We start from the raw sequence: 20,488 nt of genomic DNA, 5'->3' as shown, positions 1-20,488 counted from the left end.
CACTGGCTTTGCAGGCTCAGGGAGTTGTCAGCTCTGGTGGAGGCTGCTAAAACGCTGCAGGTAAGTCCCAAATGTCATTTGTGCCTTTAGTGCTGCTGACTGCCCTGCATCCCACCTGGCTGATCTGCATGGAGGGCTCAGAGCAAACTGCTCTGCCCAGGTGGCTGGAGCCTCTTGCAGGATCACTTTGTCTTGAGAGTGAAATGGGAATTTGAGAACAGCTCCTCTCATTGGCATTGCCATAGGTTTTTCACTTATTTGACAGGAGGCAGAAAGGAATTCCTTAGTCTCCCAATATTTTAGAGTAACACATCTATGAAAGGTCTGTCAAATGAAAAAGTAAGACTTTCAAGGAGTCAAAGAGCAAGTTTGCCCCAACAATTTAATGTTATGGGAGATCACAAGCAGTGATGTGAAAAAAGGACAAAATCCTTGTATTTAAGTGGTTCCAGTAGCAGTGCGGATAGTGCCTTCAGACAGCAGAGGAGGATGCTAGAGCTCTGCAGAAGGAAGCTTCTCTGACTTTAATGTCTTATGACAAACAAGAAAGAGCCATTCAACATCAACAACACAAGCAAAGGACCTCTAGTTTCTCCACAGCTCAAACTGACTTGCAGGTGGCTACAGACCATGACTATTCAAATACTTCTTGATCCTGTAACACTTAGCAGTGGTGTCTGTTCAGGAGAGTTGTATAAAGAAAAAAGGGGTAATAAATACTTTATGTTTATTACAGTCCAGATTCATTCTTGCCCCCAAAGTGCCATGAGAACAGTGAATAAAAGGAACTTACTACCTTGGGAATAATGTAGATTTTATAGTTGGATGATGGTTCCAGGTTAAATTAATCTAGTTGCCTGTATTACTTTGAGACGTGCTAAGAGGAGGGAGCACTGAGATGGAAACTATGAGATGGAAACTATGACAGCACTGAAAGCAGAAAATAGGCTTTAAACATGGAAGCAGAAGGCTGTGTAAGGAGAATATGGTTTCCAGTTGAATTTTCTGAAATATCTGGGTTTCTACCTTCTGATTTCTTACCACCATTTTGTACAAATGGGAATTTGACTGTAGGAAAAAGGTCATGTGTGCCTTTCCTCAGCTCTTATCCCAGACAGTGACCTGCGTGGCTGTAACTAATTTGACACTTCCTCTTTGTTAAAATAGGATCTCCTTAAATTATTTTATGGCACTTTTAATTTTTAAAATTGGGTTTCAAAATTGCCTTTTTTAAGTGATAAAGAAAAATCTTATTTCGGTTTTTACACACTTTATTCTTTTTCCTTTTGACAGGAAGGCAGATGTAAGTAAGCAATGTTGAGTGTTTGCCTAAGAGGAACACTTTTGATTTTTTTTTTCCTTGTTCACCTCACTGAAAGAGAGAAGGTCATTGCTGTCTTACACAAAATCAAATTTAGACTGGAACTTCTTTCTTTAAGAAATAATGCTCACTCTTCTTCCCAACTTCTTTGTGCCTCCCTACTCTTTATTTCACTCTTTCAAAAGAGAGAATTTACTAAATAAAACTTAGGGGTATTTTTGGAGCCAGTTCTAGCTTTTCTTTCAGTAGAAGGCTTTCCTTGTCTTTTTTTTTTTTTTCAATTAATTAAAGGTACAAAACAGATCCATCTTCAATATCTGATTTATTTTTCCTCTCAAAAAGTCTGCCCATGATTAATTTTTCTCTTATTCTATGCAATCTTTCAGACTGAAATTCCTTACTTTTTAAAAAATATGTTCCTACACATTTATATTTACTTTATAAGAATAAAATGTATATCTGTGATACTAATGCTAAGATTTTATACTGGATCCGACTGTATGCTTTGAGAGATTAGCAGTGAATACTTGACCTACAAGTTAGGATGTGCAGGCAAAAGGTGAGTGAGAATTGCCTTAGACAGAAGTTAAACTCTCAGGATATTACAGTGACAGTTCCCCTTCAGCTTCCCCTCTTGCATTGACTTTTATACCCTTCTTGGAGCTACAAACCAAAAGCTAAGCAGTGCCAATTCCACCTATTCTTTCTTGATCAGTTCTGTTTCTGCTACATCTTTTTGGAAAGGAGGTGACCCAATGTAATTTTCAGGACAATTTTAGTTTTTTTTCTTTTTCAGCTTTTTACTCTTTGTAGTTCACCTCTAACTGGAAATTTTCAAAGCACATTAATGGTGTTTCCCATAGTAGAACTTTTCTGCAGTGTAACCTCTTGGTAGGTCACTGCCAAGCTGAGTTTGATTCTCCATGTACTAATGCTCCACTCTATGACTTTGTGGGTGATTTTTAACTCCTCTCTTCTTATTTTTTTCATCTGTGCAATGAGGATAATAGTGATTGCTTTTCACCTTTAATAGTGGGAATGTGAACCACTCCAGTAGGATTCAGCATCAGTACTTCACCTATGATTTAATTTATCTGAGGTTTACATAAATTTCTTAAAGCTTCCTTAACTCCAGCTTTGCAATAGTTTTACTAATTGTTATGTTGGCAGGATCCTTGCATTCTATTCCTCCCTTTGTTTCTGCAAATCCACACTATTACTATTGCTGTGGAACTGCGAACACACGACATGGCCGTGACAGATCAGATGTTCAGCTCTCTGCTCTGAGCCTGCCAGCATTGCTCTCCATACATTTCACCCCGGGGGTTTTCCCATTCAGCACAAACATATAGAAAATGCAAAGAAATCGTTTGTAACCCACAAAATGAATGGCTCAAGGAATAAAAACCAGACAAAACCAGATGTGAAAAATGAGCACAGAAAGTTGAACCCTGGCTGCAGTCCTGGAGGTCCAGTCCTCCTCTTACTGAAACAGTGACTGTGATTCCCCTGGATTTAACCATTGATAAACCAATATATACAGATTTTTTGCAAGGTATGTGTATGTCTACCCGCAAGTGAACTGAGCCATCTACTCACACTGGTTCCCTTTCAGCAGCCAGTGCAGGCCTTTATTTTTCCTTTGCTTTCTTGCTCTTCTCTCTTTACTCTCTGGTCTTCTCTACTCAGAAATTCTTCATCAGTTGTGAAGGGCTGCAGCCCTCATCCAGACTTCATTTCAGCCCTTTGCTCTTTACTCGATTTGTGAACAGAGAATCAAATTTATCTCCCCTTGTTATTATTTAATTCTGCAATTAGATTGCATTGGTTTGCAAGGCACTTGAGGTTGTAGATTTCAGGAGAGGTGGCATACAAAATAAATGTCTATTGACTTGGCAAGGCTGAGGATGTCTCATTGATTCCAGTGTACTCTGTATTATTCTCTGTCTGTTCCACGCTCAATATCCCCTACCTTTTTATTCCTTTTTTTTCTTTAATTGCTGCTGCATGTTGAATACATGTCTTCATTGAGCTGCCCACAATAATGCCTGTATCTTTTTCCTTGGTGGCAACAACTAATTCAGAGCTCATAAATGTTTACAAGTAGTTTTAAACTGTTCCCCACAAACCACATGCCTAGGCTGAGTTTCATCTAGTATGCTACTGTCCAGTTACCTAGTTCGGCTTAGTTAATTTGAAGCTCCTTACAGTCTCATGTCCTAGCTAGGCTGAATTATTTTTCTTCCGTCAGCATGTTTTATTCCTTCCCATTTTCATTTTGCAGGTTAATGAATGTTTATTTTTTATTACACTTTTGTGATGTGTTGCAGTGTGATATATGGCTGTTTCTTTGAAAGGGAAATGAGACAGCTGTCTATTGAGAATGACCCCAGTGTTGGGTTTTAATCTCTGGACAATGCTATTTGTTGATCTCCTGCGAATGGGTTTATTGACTTATTTTTATGGCACTTTAAATTGCAATTATTTACAAGCATAAGAACACATGGTTCTTCTTGATCTGCATTTATCTGAAGACCAAAAAGACTCTTATTATTGTGACTATAATCTGACAAAGTCCCTTTACTGGCATAAAATTTCCCCCCCCATTTTATGGATAGAAATCAAAATCACTTGGGAAAATAGATTACAAAGGACAACAGGATAAATGTCTACCCATCCCAGTCTCTTAGGCAGGGGTCTGAAAAGCAGTAATACTTCTATGATACTTTATCAGCCTTCAGCAACTTGGGTTTCTCAGGGATTTTCACAGGCAGAGTCAGTATTTGTTCTCTCCCTGGCAAGCATTTAACCCCGGACAAAGAAAAATCTGGTAAAAAATAGTGGAAGTTTTCTGAGTGGTTCCTGCTCTGGTGGTCATTCCTGCTGGGGAGGTTCTCTGGGTAGTTTCTGCAGCAAAAGGAAAGTTGTTCTCAGGCCCAGGCTTGTCCCACAGGTCTCTACTGGAGACAACATGCTATGAACATATCTGTGCATCTTTAACAGAGCCACCATCATCACTGGCCTTGGCTCCAGGACAGCTGTCCCTGCATGGTAAACACTCCCATGGCTGGATTGCTTGTTGTCCATATTTCTGCATCAGACATGAAGGAAATAACATGGCTTTAACTGCTGGGGAGAACCATCCCTGAAGCTTCTCCAAATCTGCACAGCAAACCAAGGACAGTAGTGGTAGAAGCAGCTTTTCTGCCTTTAATTGTAGGGTCTACCCTTGCTCCTTTTTTCCTCACTTGCTGGTTAATTTCTGTTCCTAATCTTGCCTTTAATCGGCATTGCTGCTATTTCTCTTGCCAGGGACTCTCAAGGGGTTTATTCTTTATCATGTCTAAGTTTTTCCAAGATTTAGCAGGGCCTTCCATTGCTCCCTTCTCAGCTGGCTTGTTGTTGAACCCTACATATTATAGGATTGCAGGATAATGGTGGCTGAAAGGAACCTCAGGAGATTTCTGGTCCACACTCAGCTCAAAGAAAGTCCAGATCTGAGATCAGGTCAGGTTGCTCAGGGCTTTATCTAGTTTAGTCTTGAAAACTTCCCAGGAGGGAAACTGCTCAAATTGTCTGGGTAACCTGCTCCAATATCTGACTGTCCTCTTGGGGAAAAAGTTTTTCCTGATAGCTGGTTGAACCTTTCGTGTTCTAACTTATGCCCACTGTCTCTCATCTCCCCACCATCACTGTGAAGGTCATCTTCTTGATGGTCTCCTTGTCAGTGCTGGCAGGCTGCTATAATGTCCACCTGAAGCCACCTCAGGCTGAACAAATGCAGTGCTCCAACTCCTAACATTTTCTCTTCTCCACTTTTTCAATGTATTTCTGAGGGACTCAAAAGAATGCAGTGCCTAGATGTGGCCCAGCAGGAGCTGAGTGGGAGGATAGTCTGTCCCCACAAGTTCCTGGCTGTGCTCCCACCAGCACAGCCCAGGATGCCATTGGCCACCTTTGCTGCCAGGGCACGCTCCTGATGCTCAGGCAGTGCTCTGTCTGCCAGAAATCCCCAGAGTCTTTGCAGTGAAGCCAGCCAGTCACAGCCTGGCTTGGACAGAGCACAACCCGTTAATCACTCTCCTCTGAGCCTAGCCCTCCAACCAGTTTTTACCCATGCAGCTGGTTGCCCATCCATCCAGACCACAGTGTCCTCAGGTACAAATGTAGTTGGAGACACTGTCAAAAGCCCTGCTAAAGTTGACATAAGCGCTATCCACTGATTACCCCTTGTACACAAACCCAGTTATTTGATCATAGGAAACAATAGGCTCGATCAGGAATGATTTACAGTCAGTAAATCCAAGCTGACTCAGTTATAAGGGGTTCCTTTCTGTGCTCTTTGCAATGAATGGGATGGGACCTGTTGAGCCCCAGAGTCCCAGAAATGTTTTCAAAATCTAACAGTTTTGTCATTTTTTGTACTTTGACCTTGAGTTCTTTTTTGAGTTTCATTTTTCTTGTTCAGGAATGTGCATTTCTCTCTTTGACAGCACTTCATCCTCCTCTCCCATGAACAGTGAAGGGAGAAATTAATCTAATTTTTCTGCAATGCCTACCACTTTTGGCATCTGGTCTCTGTTCTTGTGTCTCTGGGGGACATGGATGATTCCTTTATTGACCTCATCTTCCTTATACATTTTAAAAAAGTTCTATTAGTTACCTCGAGTTCTTGTGAAGTATTCCTTTCACCCTTTCATTAGCTTTTCCAGTTTGTTTGGTGTAGATTTTTTTGTTACAGCCATCACCCCATGTTACATGATTTCTCTGTCTTCCTTAGTACCTTCTGGTTTTAATGATTTATATTATTATCTTCGATTAATTTTTGTTAAACGTGAATTTTCTGCAGTTCATCTAGCAGGAACACAAAAACATTTGACTTTTGTATCACTTTTTTATTTTCTGAGTTATTTTCTAATATTGCTGTTCTCTACAATGCTGATTACTGGCAGTCCCATACCCGTATTAGGAAACCTGCAAATACACAAGATTCCATTTTCATGTTAATCCTGCTCCTCCCTCCTGTTTGGGGAATACAGGAGCAATGAAACAACCCAGGACATGGGGGCTCCAGTGAGAACCTTGCCACAGTGCAGCACTCAGTTGACATCTCAGTTAGCAGAAGTCATGGCTGTGGTACTGTCTGTCCAATGCCTTCCTGCCAGGAAAGCCCTCTGAGGAGGAAAGCATAATTTCATCCACTCCTCAAGTATCTGAAAAAGACAAGACTAAATAACACATCCAGGTGTTGGGAGACCAGAATTGCAGATTTAATGCTCTGTCTCCTTTTGGGGCTTGCACAGTGTCCCTGTATCCACAGGATTCATCCCATAACAAAACCTTAGGTAATATACAATAAAGTACCCAAACGTACTTGTCAGAATGGAGCAACTGGCAAAGCAAAGGCCTGGTGTCATTGCCTGACTGTAGATGTCCAGAAGGGCTGGTGGGAATTTTTGAAAGGGTGGGAGCAGTCTTGCTTCAAGTTGTAGATGGGATTTACAAGCATACGATACAGTGTTCTTCCTAGGAAGGAATCAGAGACAGATTTGCTCTTGGGATTGTTTGTTGCTTGGTGTTTTTTTAAAGAAATCTCTGGTAACCTTTTCAGTCCCTTAGTTCTTGTGCTTGGGTTATTTAGGATCTAGTTCTGTGTGATGTTTATTTCAGTTAAGACTTTGTTCTTAAAAGTTCTGGCTACAGTGTAGAAGGTTGCTCCTTTGCTTCAGCACAGAATGTTTCCTTAGCTGAGTATTTCAAAATATATGATAAATCCCCTTGTAATTAATAATTTACTATTTTACTGAATACCTGTGAATTAGTAGGTCTTTAAAAAAAAAAAAAAATCAGGATAATTAGGCAAAGAGTCTTTAAAAGAAGTAACTAGTCATAAATTAGAGACACAACCATAGCCAGTTCTTTCTCCTGCTCTAATCAGAAACCCATCCTGGATCTCTAGTTTCATTCTTGCTCTCTTACAAGGGCCTTTTTTGCCGCCTCAGTTTAGTTTTTGTCAGGGAACAAGAGTGATTAAAAATAATGCACAACAATTATAAGCAGCCCCCACTGTTAGTCTGTTCTGCTCCTTTATACTTTTTGCAAACAAGTATATGCTTCAATACGTACAATATGTATGTATAATATTTACAGAGATACAGTTTTCTAAAAGCAGGCTGATGATATTAAGCTCAGCTCCACACCCCCATAGACAATTACTTGGCATGATTTCTAGATGTGTCAAGTGTCAGTAATTCCTTCTTGACTGCTTGGAAGAGCTCACTGCTTTAAGAAGAGCAGTTGTTGCCTTTACCCACGTGGTCCATCATAACTAGGGAAGAAAGTGAAGGTTCAAGAAACTTCTTGAGGCCCTCCTTGAGACCTCACAACAAAATAGGAGATGGCACCTCACCAGACCAGCAGCCTCTGATCTAGCCATCCAATTTTTGTTTAGGGATTGCTCATACATGCCTTTCTCATTTCATAAAGGAAGGCATTAATAATTCCTGGCAGGGGACAAGTATTTCCCTCTCCAGCTCTTTACCACCCGTGAAGATCACAGAATAAAGCCACCACTGAAGGACATTGTCTGACATTCAAACAGTGGAGATTTTTGTCTGTGGCTCTACAGCAGTCAAGGGGCAACTGTGAGAAGATGCTCAAGCCTGGCATTCTCATGCCTGCCCTGCTGGGACTCTGGCTGCCTCACTGTGCATTGTTTGTGGTGCAATCTGGGTGGCCAAATGAGGTGACAAAACAAGCTTGTAGGTGCCTGCGTCCACTGAGGGCTGGGGACAGTGATGATCCTGCTGGATCCAGCAGAGTGCTTAGTGCATGAGACATACTCAGTCCCCCAGGCTGGAGCCTCTCCAGAGGCATGTGGTAGGCGGGACAGATGGCCCCCTCCTTATCCCAGCTGCAGGCAGTTTTGCTTCCAACCCCATACTCATATTTGAGTAGCCCAAGTCCTGCCTCTAACTGGGGGTGCTGGCTTAGGCTGGGATGGAGTCTGCTTTTCCATTCAACAATGTACATGGATGTTGGTGGATTTCAGGGAAGGAGTTATCCTGTCTCCCCCAGCCTACACTAGCACAGGCATCCCTTGCACATACCTAGCATGTATGAGCATATACAGAACAAAACTCCAAACTCACCCTTATCTTACCACTATAAACGCTGCCTCACCAGTCCTTTTTCCAAAGCCTTTGGGTGACCAGCCACACCCTGTTGCTGCATTGTGTCTGCCATAAATGTCATTTCATCTTGTACTCCTTTACCTTATAACCCTGAACTAATTTAAGATGGATCATTGTGATTGCCAACTCAGTATATATTGCTTTAATTTCTGAAGCAGAAAAGAAAGAGTGAATAGTGAGCCTGAAATGATTCACTGAAATTTCCAATGCAAAGAAGAAATCCCAATTTTCCTATGTGGAAAGAAAAATAAAATGTTTTGTTTTTCATGGACTTGAAATAGAGATACTGCTCACCAGAATAATAGGAAAATCACCAGACAACTCTCCTGAGTTTGTTTGGTGACCTTTCTAGCCTGTCAAAAGTTAGTGAAGACACTTAAAAACAAACAAACAAACAAACAAAAAAAACCCCAACCAAATATTATAAGCTAAGAATTGGTATGAAAACTAAAAGAATATCTTTTCAGCATCAGGATGAAATTCTTGGCATGAAAAAAGAATTAAAATCAATTCAGCCCATCCAATGTGATGCATGCACTTAGACTGACATGACAATACAGACTCCCACCAGTCACAGTTTTTGTGTCTTGCAGGAGATGTTTTACATATATACATAGTGGCTACATCACTTCTTTTCCCTTGGTTTATGCTCTACTCATGAAATTATATGTGTCATTTTGGTTTACATAAAAATATTTCGTTGTAACAGAAACACAAACCTGCTGTGTTGCCTGTGTTTCCCTCTGTGAAATTTTAGATCATTAGTATCAATGTTTTAGAGCTTCAGGCACTGCTTTGCAGTGATGGTCTAGCAAGCTATGTTGCCCATTGCAATTAACACATGTAAGACTCCTTTAAAAATCTAGTATTTGTGAGAAATGAAGCAGTTGTTCAAATCCATTGGGAAAATTTTCTAACACCACTACAGTATCTTCTCATCTGCTCTGTTTCCATTATTGATCATAATGGAGAAGATGTATTCCATGCAAATTTCTTACACTGGATGACTATAATTTTGTAATGGAAGGTCATAGAATAAATGGAAATTAGTTTTATATGATTTTATTTTGTAATTTGAGACAGATATTCAACTGGTGTAAAATGGCAAGTTTTGCTGAGATCAAGAGTGGTAAAGAAATTTACTTTGGCTTAGCAGCTCTGGAGTACAGGGCTCAATCAGAAATGTAATGCTTCTAAGTGAAATCTGAAATTTTCTGTTGATCAGATTTATTCCGCTATCTTTAAAAATAATTTTTTCAAGATCAGTTAGGTTTCATAGAAGAAATCCCTTCCTTACTGAAGCTGATGAAGAAAAGCACATCTTGCTGTCTTCACTGGAGCATATGCAAAATTAGTGCCTTCAGATGCTGCCAGCAAAAATGAAGGGAATGGAGGGAGAAAACCAGGCAGTGGCTACATTGCAGTTCTCAAGACAAAAAATTACTCGGTATTTGCTCTTGCATAACATGGAGGTGTCCTGATCTCATCCACACTGAACACTTCATGCCCACAGAATATAAAGCGAAATTTAATAGTCCCAAAAGTCAGGGGCTTACACTGTGGCAGTATATCGCGAAAGTACAGGAAAGAGCAAAGGACTGCAGCTGCTGAGGATGTGCTATTTTTAAGAGAAGAACAGATAAGTAGTCAAAAAGGTACGAAGAAATGCTGCATCCAAGTGTTTCTGCTGCATGCTTGGAGATGAGAATGAAAGGCAAAAAGCAGTGGAGAGAAATTCATCAGTCAAGTCTGTCTTCTTTTAGCACTGGTGCATGAAACCATTGCAAGGTCATGCGAGTGCTCATACAGAACACTGTTACACAAGCTCCTTGAGATGGGGTGAATTTTAATATTTTAGAAGAGTTTATGCACTTTTGAAAAAATATTTTTTTTGCTAATATGTATTAGATTGCTTTTTGGTGTACTGATTTCTAGAATTGTACTATAATTTTTCTAACGTGGCCTTGCAGATGGACTTGACCATAAATCTGTGCATGGGATGTGCGAGGATGTCACATAAACCTTTCAGCCTGGGATGTTATGGTTATTCTACTAAGGGGAACTGCAGCTGCTGGTATCTGTGAGTCAAATAAACCTCTGCCTTATTATCATATTGCTATTTAAAAATATGGAACAAACATCTCTCTTCAAATAATAGAAAAGTTGATTGTTCCATGTCTTGGGGGCATGAGTTTCTGAGGTCAGTAGGGACAGGCAAAAAGTACTGAAATAAAATGAAAATGTTGGAGGTTTGTGGTATCTCTGAAAAATAATTGAGCTTCAGTTTCATTTCAGTGGGGCCTGGGGATCTCAAAAATATTCTTGATCTACCAGACATTTGCAGAGGTAGTGCTCTTAAAAAAAAGAAATGTTTTCATATGATTTCTAATTATATTCTTTTCTAATGAATGGAGACAATTTCAGATGATTTGTGGCAAGAGATAGACAGAAATGTTGAAAAATCAGATGGGAACAATGTACGCTGATGACTTTCCTTGGGTCTCTGTAGGATGATTATTATTGTCTTTTATGAGACATAGAGAGGAAAGTGTATCAGTGAATTGGTAAAAGGTCATTCTACATTTCTTTCTCATTTCCCTAAGAATACCAAGGTCAATCTTTATTTAAGTCCCTTCTCTCTGGAGTGATCCATTAGCAAGTCAAGGATCAAGTTATCATGATAGACATCCTCAGGGCAGTCACAGAGTGATGCTTTCCTGTTGTAGTGCTAGGTTTAGTTTAGCAAGCTGCAGCGTTCCCTGAGAGCTCAGCGGAGCTGCTTAGGGCAGTGCAACCATTTCACCCTCCCGTAGTCCTTTCCAGACGGCTCCACACTCTTGCTCCGGCCAGCTATCAGCTCTACAACACAGTGACGGCGAAGGAGGCAAGAAGGGTCTCTCCATAAGGGTTTAAGAGGATCTTTAATCTTAAGTCTTGTCCCAGTGATCTCCAGAAGCAGAGAGACCCCGTGATCTGGGCACAGGGGGGTTTTGTCACTTTGCAGGGGCGGTGCATGGGCGGAGTTGGGGTACAGGAACCACTAGGGAGAACCCGAGGGAGTGGCCAGGGCTAGGAGCAAGGGAAAGCGGGGGGGGGGGGGGGGGGCGGAACAATGTAAAAGGCATTTAATAAATGAATCAGTGGGAAATACAACACCACACTTTCCTTCCCCTCCATCCTCTCTAGAGAGCTGGTGGCATCGAACACTGGCTCTTCTCCCACACATAAAGCCCTCTAGAGCCCAGGGCTAGTCCACATTGCCATTCCTATGCAGAGTCAATTTCCCATCTCTCCTTCCAGCACCTTGTGTGACAAGTCTTACTGATATTGAGGCATTAATGTTTAACCTGGCTCAGTACTGAAGGACAGGAGACCATCAGATACATATGACAGCTGCCATAGCCTCAGCTGCTCTGACCCTGCTCTGAGCAGGGCTATCTTACTCCAGGTTTCTCAGAGCCTTTTTCAGGCTGGTTTTGAATACTTCCAAAGATGGAGGTGGACCACTGTATCTCCTGGGCCCCTCATCCCTAAGTGAAATCTTCCTTTCTTGTGCAGGTTTGAAGATTCCCTTGCTGGAACTTGTGATCTTTGCCTTATTCTTTTGCTGTGACCCTGAGCAGAGGGGTACTGGGACCGTCCTGGGGCTGCAGTCCGACAGGGCTGGCATTGAGCACAGGAGGCAGTCACTGCACCATCTCTGATAGAACATCTGGAAGTGTCCCATCCTCCTCCTTTTAAAGGAAGGTGACAGAAGACCTCCATTGATAAGAGCTACTGCTTTAGGCATTCTCCTCCTCCTACTCATTACAGATTGGCTCAAACAATGAGGCAAAGCTTCAAAGTAAGCATAAGAAACACTACTACTCTAAATAAGAGTCAAAACTGTAGCAATTTTCACTTATACCACCTTTAGCAAAGCAATATTCACATCCAGTTCTTTCACCTTTCCACATTCTCACCATTAGCAGTGCCCTGCAGCATCAAGGTTCAGAGGATAGGTCCACTTGTCAGGAAAGAATTTTCTCTGGTGTTTGAATTGGTCCAGTGTTTAATTTCATTGCTGTTCCCTTCTTATCACCTCCATTCTTGCCTCCGGCTTGTGCCTTGAGACAGGAAAAGACAAATGACCCTTCTGCCTTCTCTAAGGTCTTCACAGCCCAGAAGGGAGATATCCCTAGTGTCCTCTCTCCAGCTGCCCTGAGTCAGGGGCTCAGCAGTAGCTCTACAACCATCTCTGATAGCACTGCTGCACAAATGGGATCTTCCAAGAGGGCAGAGCCAACATCTGGAGGTTAGAAACAATGTCAGCCAATAGCTATCTGGTTCCTATTCATGAACTGGGACTTTCAGGTAAATAACTCCAATCACTGCAATTTCTTCTCCTAGGAGAATGTTACCAAGACTTTTATTGTTTCTATTGACCTGCCTTGCTTTCCTGTAGCCCTGCAGCTCTGCAATATTCTCTCTGAAATAAGGGGACCTGTAATTCACAGTGTTTATTTGACAGCCTTTGTGTGGTCAGGGAAAGGGAAAACAATGCTGGGGAGGCACATTTTCCCTGTCAACTTTTTGTGATCCCAGTATGTTTTGTCTCTTCTGCCCGAGTTGATGGGATCATTTAATAGGTACAGACTGAAAATGTCCTGTGGTTGTAATGTTCAGCTCTTCAGACTGTTTGCTGAGCCTGACTCACAAACAAGTTTAACTATCAAGCCAGGGTGAATATTTTGTCAATGCAATATTTTTAGAATAATAAATAGACCAGTAATTTATTAAAAGATGCTCTCATTTCATAAATATTTCCATAAAAGCTTGAGGAAGTTTAATTATGTGGCAATCCTTCACCCCATTGTGGAGGACCAGAATTAAAACTAGCTTCACTTTCCTTGCTCAGCAGCTCTGTGATTTCTGATCGTACCTCTAATTGTTCAGAAGCTCTGCTTTAAATGATTCTTAAATGATTCAGGAATCATGTTTATGTGGAGCAATTGTTCCACTGATCTGCACAAAAACCCATGATGGGAAAATCACCATTCATTTTATAAATGACAGTTCTTAAATCTGTTGTATTTCTTCCTTCCACCAAATGTGCATCTTCTCTAATATGGCTTTGGGTAATTTAAAATTTTTCTCTATAGAAAACCATGCTAATTACAGCTTGATTAGATAAGTAGTTAGTGAAACAGCAAGTTGCCTGCATAGCCTAGCAGAGCTGTTTGAAAATGTTTCAGCAATTGAAGCTCATGGGAATATACAGCTTAAACTTCTCAGAATGAGAGCAGGCATCCAATCAATATTTAAGCCTATTTCACAACCTTTTCTCCCTGTGATTTTAACTTGCTGCCCAGATAACCAAAAGCCTGAGATATGACACTTTCTATTTTAGTATGTTTTTTTTTTTGCTAAGATTGAGAGGGGAATTCTTAATACTGAAAATCATTAGAAGTAGTTTGCCTCACGATTTCTTTGTTAGACTACAAACAGAATTATAGATGGATTCAGGAATATGGAGTCTGAATACTTCATATTGACAAGAGGTCAGACTCCACTCTAAGGTACACCAGTGCAAATCAGAAGAATTTATTTTTTTCCGCAATTCAGTGTAGTTACTTTAGTTTTAGCTGGTATAACTTTAAAGATTATTTCCAGGAAGGAAGTTCTTACAAAGTAAGAAGTACTACATATATAAATTGCTATTCTTATCAATTTGCACTCTTGTTTTCCACTGAATAATCCTTTGCTGGTGAAGTTTAGGGATTTGGACAGACATTTGTTAGCTCCACAAAGGGAAAGTGTAAAATACAATGAAGACTCCCCACAATTCTCTTTAATCTCGTGCCGAGTTACTACCAGCATGACCCTGAAAGTAGTATTACTTCCTGAATACACAGTCTTGATGAACAATAAATTTTTCTTTCATGACAGGTTTATTGTTTTGTTGAGGAATTGCTTGAGAGGTATTTCATTGTATATAGTGAAGGTGTAATTGGGCTACAGCAGGTGTATTCCTTTAATATGTTAGGCAATAATTTCATGTCACCTTTTTGTACACAGAGATTTCATTCTGTTAAACTGATTGATTACTTTATTAGGATTCATTTGCTGGCTTTTGTATCAAGCAGTGTCTTGCTGAAGGGAGAAGTATAAAACTTCAGTACTTTGCCAAGAGGGCAGGATCTGTGTGAGAGAAGATGACGGCAGAGCAGCCTGTTCTGCATGGGGAGGTCTGCAGGGTATTCGGACCAAGAAGTTGTCCAGTCTCTCTTTCCATCCCAGTCAGACACAATTAAATACACCATTTGTCTTCCCTGTCAGACATTTATGTAAATTGTTCTTAAAAGTCCTGATCATCTTTTGTGGCCTGAATCTGCAGATACACAAACCTCTCTCTTACGCCTCTTTCCACTGCCATTGGGGAAGCCCAAAGAGGCTAAAATGTACTTTTGAAAATTGCACCCCATCATGACTGAGCAGTACCTCACCATCCATGAAAAAGAAATTGTCCCCAAGTTCTGAAAAATATTTATCATTGGTTTCTCAAAAGCATCTGCTGCTGCTCTGACAATCATCTAAATTGCATTGTGCTGAGGAAAAGCTGACCTTTCTCCAGTGAGGTCTTCTATTGGAATTCGATAAATAAAATCAGTCAAAACTCCTTTAAATTTCCTCTTAGAATATTTCCCTAGACAGAAGCCACAGTGAGGAATATTAGGCTAAATTCTCTCTTGACATAAATCCATTGAACCTAAATTAATCTACCTCTTGGAACTACCTGATTGTGTCATCCGGTGAAGTATCCTTTTAGCACGGCACCCAGGACCTAAACTAAGTTACATCAGCAGAGAATGTGTTTTGCTATTGCTGCAGTCAGAGAACCAACTCTGATTTTAGTATCATGCTAATAAATGTTCTTTGCAATGCTGCATGATGAGATTTCAGCAATAAAACTTGCTTGTGTTTCCTTAAAATTTTAATTTATAAAATTGATCCAGACAGAAAACTAGAAGATTTTCTTTCAGAACCAAAAAGGATGTTCCTGTGAAGTTTTGCAGAAAATCTATTAAGCTATGTTTGAATCTCACTTCATTAAACATTTAGACTGACTCGCTGTTTTGATATTTCTTATAATGGCTTTTTTGTCTCGCTGAAAAACTTGTTGCGCTGTTGGTCTCAGCCAGAATTTCCAGAGAGCTACAATGTTTTGGAAAGCAGAGTGCTAGTTATGTGTGAAGAAGCAGTCATAAATGAAAGCACTAAAGTAATTATACCTGCTTGGGTATTTTTGCCTAATACTATTTTGAGGAGCCCAAAGCACAGCCTACAATAGTGAGGGTTCCCAGCCATTATCAAACCTAAATTCCCCCGGATGAAGCAATACTCCTGCCTCTGTATTGTCCATCCCGTCTCCATATTTGCCTGTGTAAGTTCTTTCTACTAAGGTACAGTTTTCATGCACATTAGTCACCCTGAGCAGTCTGCACAAAGTTGATCCTGACCTGTACTGTGCCATCTCTTGCCAGCAGGCTTCACTGCTAATCTACCATGAAGGATGCTTCATTTGCCGCCAGGTGGGTTGCAGAGAGGGGCTGTGTTGTCCCACTTTTCTTGCTGCTGTCTAGAAAATTGCAATAATGCTTTAAAATGGACAAGTGGAAAAAGGCATCCTTGCATGCCATGCACATATTCTGCCTCATTTAGCACCTACACACACACAAAAAAAAAAAGGTTAATAGAGCTGCCAAACTGATTACATTAGATTAAATTAGATTAGTGAGCCAAAAAATTAAGACATCGTGGCAGACAGGTCTAGGAATGTTGTGGCAAAAGGGAGTATGGGCTACCCAGATCTAGAAAAAAATGGATTTACTCAGTAAGCTACCACTGAAATAAAAATACTTTAAAAACGTCAGATGCAACTGAAACATTTTAGACATATGGTGCATTAACCAAAATTTTAAACATTTGCCTTTAGCTCCATAAATGTAAAACTGATGGAATGAGTTTAGCAGGCGATACAGATTATCTGCATTAAACTGCACGTGTTCATTGTAATGCAGGCCAGTTATAAATGTAATACAGACACATCTCTTTAATCTCATCTAATCATGACATCTATGCTTTTCTCTTACTTTGAAAAGTGTTGGTCATTTCTATCTTGGGGTATTATTTCTGTGGACTGAAAATATGAATATTGAACATTAGTGATCAACACTCCCCAATACCCAAACCAATCAATGCTTTGATTACTCCAGTTAGGGTACTGGACTGGGTGCCAGAGGAGCATTCACTACACTTATTATCAATAATCTTGGAAAATCACTGCTGCTCTCTGGGTTTAGGACCTGCACCAGATTGCAGAGATAAAGCAGAAGAAACCTCCTCTGCCAACCCCTATCTGGTTTATACAGACACACTGGGAGTTGTAGGGTTCTTGGACACTTCTGAGAATGACTGTAGGAAATATGCATGCAGTGGGGTGTTCTCAAACAGATAGCCAGCCCGCCCAGAATGTGCAGCACCTCCAGGGGATTCAGAAATATCCTCCAATTGTCTGAATAGGAAACAATGAGAGAGAAAATCAAGACCCCTATTGTTATGAGCAAATCTGTGAAGAAAAGAGTCAACTTTTTCTGTTGTACAAGAGTTACAATGTTTCTTAAAACTGTGTTATATAAAAAGTGCCAACACAATCAATTTTCTGGACTTTGAAAGTAGATGCCTTGATAATCCTTACTTTAATTGACCATGAAAGTTTCTCAGCAAGGCAACTGGGGGCTTTACAAATTGTATGCTTGAGATGATATTTTGGGCTGGTTAGGATTCCTGCATCCTATTGTTGAAACCTTCAGCCAGGCACACAGGTCTGTTAGGTAGAAAAGGACAGAGGGGAAAAATTGTAACTGCTGGGATACCAGTTAGAAAGGGAGTGAACTGACTGCAAAGAGGGGAGAGGGTCTGAGTTCACCTGCGGCTAAATAGTAATTGCAGTATATCAAAATCATCTGTGGGTGCTGCAGTAATATTTGAGGATGGCCATTGAGAAAAGCATGGTCAATAACAATTGATGGTCCGGGTCAGAAATGCTGTAAGTCTTGTTTTAAAATTAGGCAGCATCAGAAAGCTGGTGGCACTGTGTGGCAGTGATGGATTAACCCTTTGCTTGACTGGTGACTGAATACAATGCTTCCTCAACCTGTTTGCCCAGGGACAAGAAGTAGAAATCTTGTCACATTGACATAGCTGTGCTGTGGGGTACAAGCTCTCAGCAGGCACAGCACAGCCCCATATGGAGCTGCTGGGGGGCTTTGGGACCCTTTGTGCCTGTTCCAGCATGGCTATCCTCCTTCTCCTCTTCCTCCTCCACCTCCTCCTCCTCTTCCTCCTCCTCCTGTCTACTCTCCTCTGGAGTTTAAATTCAGGTGCTTTTCTCTATTGTCAGGACTGCCAGAGGGAAGGATTTTGTTGCCAGTTTCCCTTTATCTTCTGGGCTTGCTAGGAAAGATCAGAAGAGGAGCTTTTCCTTCCCATTTATCTCACACCATAACTCTCAAAACCATATGGGAGATCTGCCTGCTCCAAAGAGCATATGCAGGTACACTGTTCTGGCACACACATGAGCTTCATGCGAGATGGCTTGATTCAACATGACTTCCAAACCGGAGGAGAACGCAGCATGCTCTAGACAAATGAAACATGGCTGGCAGCCGTTCTGGTAGGGCGTGCTCTCCAGCTGTACTCCCAAGCGTGTCGTGGCCAGGGACCCGTGGGCTTGCTGGCCAGCGGGGATGTCTGCTCGGCCTGCCCAGGGCAGCAGAACAGCCTGGCAGCCAGCCGGCCTCTCCTGCAGCCCCCACGGCTGCCAGCACCAGCTGAGCCAAAGCTGGGCCTCTCCCCGGGGCGCTTGGAGAGACGCCTTCCTCCAGATGCCCACAGAAGGGATGGGATGGCTGGGGCAGGAGGCGAAGGCCAAGCCCAGTGAGCTCCTGGCTGCTGGACACATGGCTTGTTCCAGCTGACAGAAACATGCCCAAAACAATCACTCACCTGCCTGAAGTAGAGGAGCCCCATATGTAATGGGACTGTTTGGCCTCTGGTTGGTTCAGCAGGTTTCCGTCTCACACTAAGAAGTGTTCAACAGTATCAAAGCTGACATTTTTCTACATTTGTATGTAGTTCAGACAAGGACAACCCAAAAAGTAAGTGCGAAAGCAAGCTGACAGTTACTGGCTCGGGTTACCTTCAAGAGAGCTGGAGGGAAAGGAAACGGATATGGGTGATGAAGGGAAACAGGAATCTCCAGTCAGTTTGTCAGATTAAACTGTTGTCTTCCTCTCTGAGTCAAGTATCTCCAGGAGCTGAGCCTGGGCTTGCTTATTCAGATGGGCTTTGTGAGTCATGACAACTCTGGACACATAGAACACATCTGGTGGTGCATGGGGAAGGGGTGGCCAGCAGAGAAAAGTCACTTGCAATGATCACATGCAATACTAAAGGACAGTTCATATTCTGATGAACATCTTTTCTCCCCTATTTTTCCTTCTCATGTAATTTTTCAGGCATCTGGACCAAAACAGACATGGACAATGCCCAAAAAATGTGCAAGAACTTTGACCGTGCAGGAAGAGGCTACTACCCAGAGGAACTTAGTGGCCCTGCTTACCATGATTTTAAATTTAAATTTTTACCATGATATTAAATTGCCATTTTGGATTTCTTCCATCTCTAATCACCAATTTGTATCCTGAAATTTCAAAGCAGGTGCAAAGGGGGATAAATGTTGCTTGCTGATAAGGGCATGGCACAAGACAAGTGGCACGAAAGGGCCATAAACTCCTGAGTTTATGTGGCAGTTGAACCTCCTGCACAGACAGATATTTATTTAGCTCTTGAGCATAGATCTCTCTAGTGAATTTCAGAATCTCCCTGACACAAGAATACTGAGCCTAAGGCATATTACCATCTCAATACTGAGCTTCTGCAAGAAGTATTTCTGTGTGAATTGGACTTGTTACTCCAGATGATTATAGTTTCTTTTCCAAAGAGCACAACTGCGCTAGAGAAACCCATATAATTTAGAAAGAGACCACTAGAAGCCAGTTCTGTGAAAGGAATGAGTTTTATGTGACAATAATAAATTTGGGTGTGACAGATATACAGAAGGAAAACTGCTTTAAAATAACACATGTGCCTCAGAAATTGTGGCTATCTGCCCATCCTTTCCTGCTTGCACTAACTTACCCAGATGAATGTGTGCCTCCTTGCTGGAAAATACTTCCTAACTTCCCTGCCTTTATGACCAACTGGCCCAAGTCCAAAGTCTTGGTAGTATCATATTTCTGTCTGCATGCCTCAGTGTTCAGAGCAAAAGTAATCATGGCAACTAGTGTCTGGATGGATGGATGGGTGTCTGGATGGATGGATGGGTGGATGGATGGGAAAACACTGCTGGAGATTAGTTTCTCTGTGTTAACACTAAAATCCATGAGAAGGTGGGGTGAAATCATCCTCACTTCTTACTATGAGACTATGCCATTGGATGTAATGTCTTATGCAGAGAGGAGCAGAGGGCGCTGATTTTTGCCCTTTTCTAGTCAAGCTGTGTGCACAGCAGCTAGTATGTGATTTTGGGCAATGGGGCAGATGGCCCTTACTATACAGAAGTGGCTGCTGTCCAACAAACACATTTTTCTATTAAGTACAGAAGAGTACCATCTTTTTTTGTGAATATGGACCTTGTTTTAATGGTGTTTTTATTGCCTCACAAGTGTAAGGCAATCACATCTCAGGTGGTTCCTTAGCCTTCCTTACACTTGAGATGTTTCAGAAGTTGAAGAGATACCATGATGCAGAACACCACTTGCTATGGCAATTGTTACACTTACAGCATGGACAAAACCTGCACTGCTTGCTCAGGAGCTTGTAGACTGAACTCAAAAGCTCAGATGACAGTACCAGAGAGATGACTTTTCTT

This window comes from Corvus cornix, chromosome 2, assembly GCF_000738735.6.
Source record: "Corvus cornix cornix isolate S_Up_H32 chromosome 2, ASM73873v5, whole genome shotgun sequence".
Classification (NCBI taxonomy): domain Eukaryota; kingdom Metazoa; phylum Chordata; class Aves; order Passeriformes; family Corvidae; genus Corvus; species Corvus cornix.
This window is presented reverse-complemented; position numbering follows the sequence as displayed.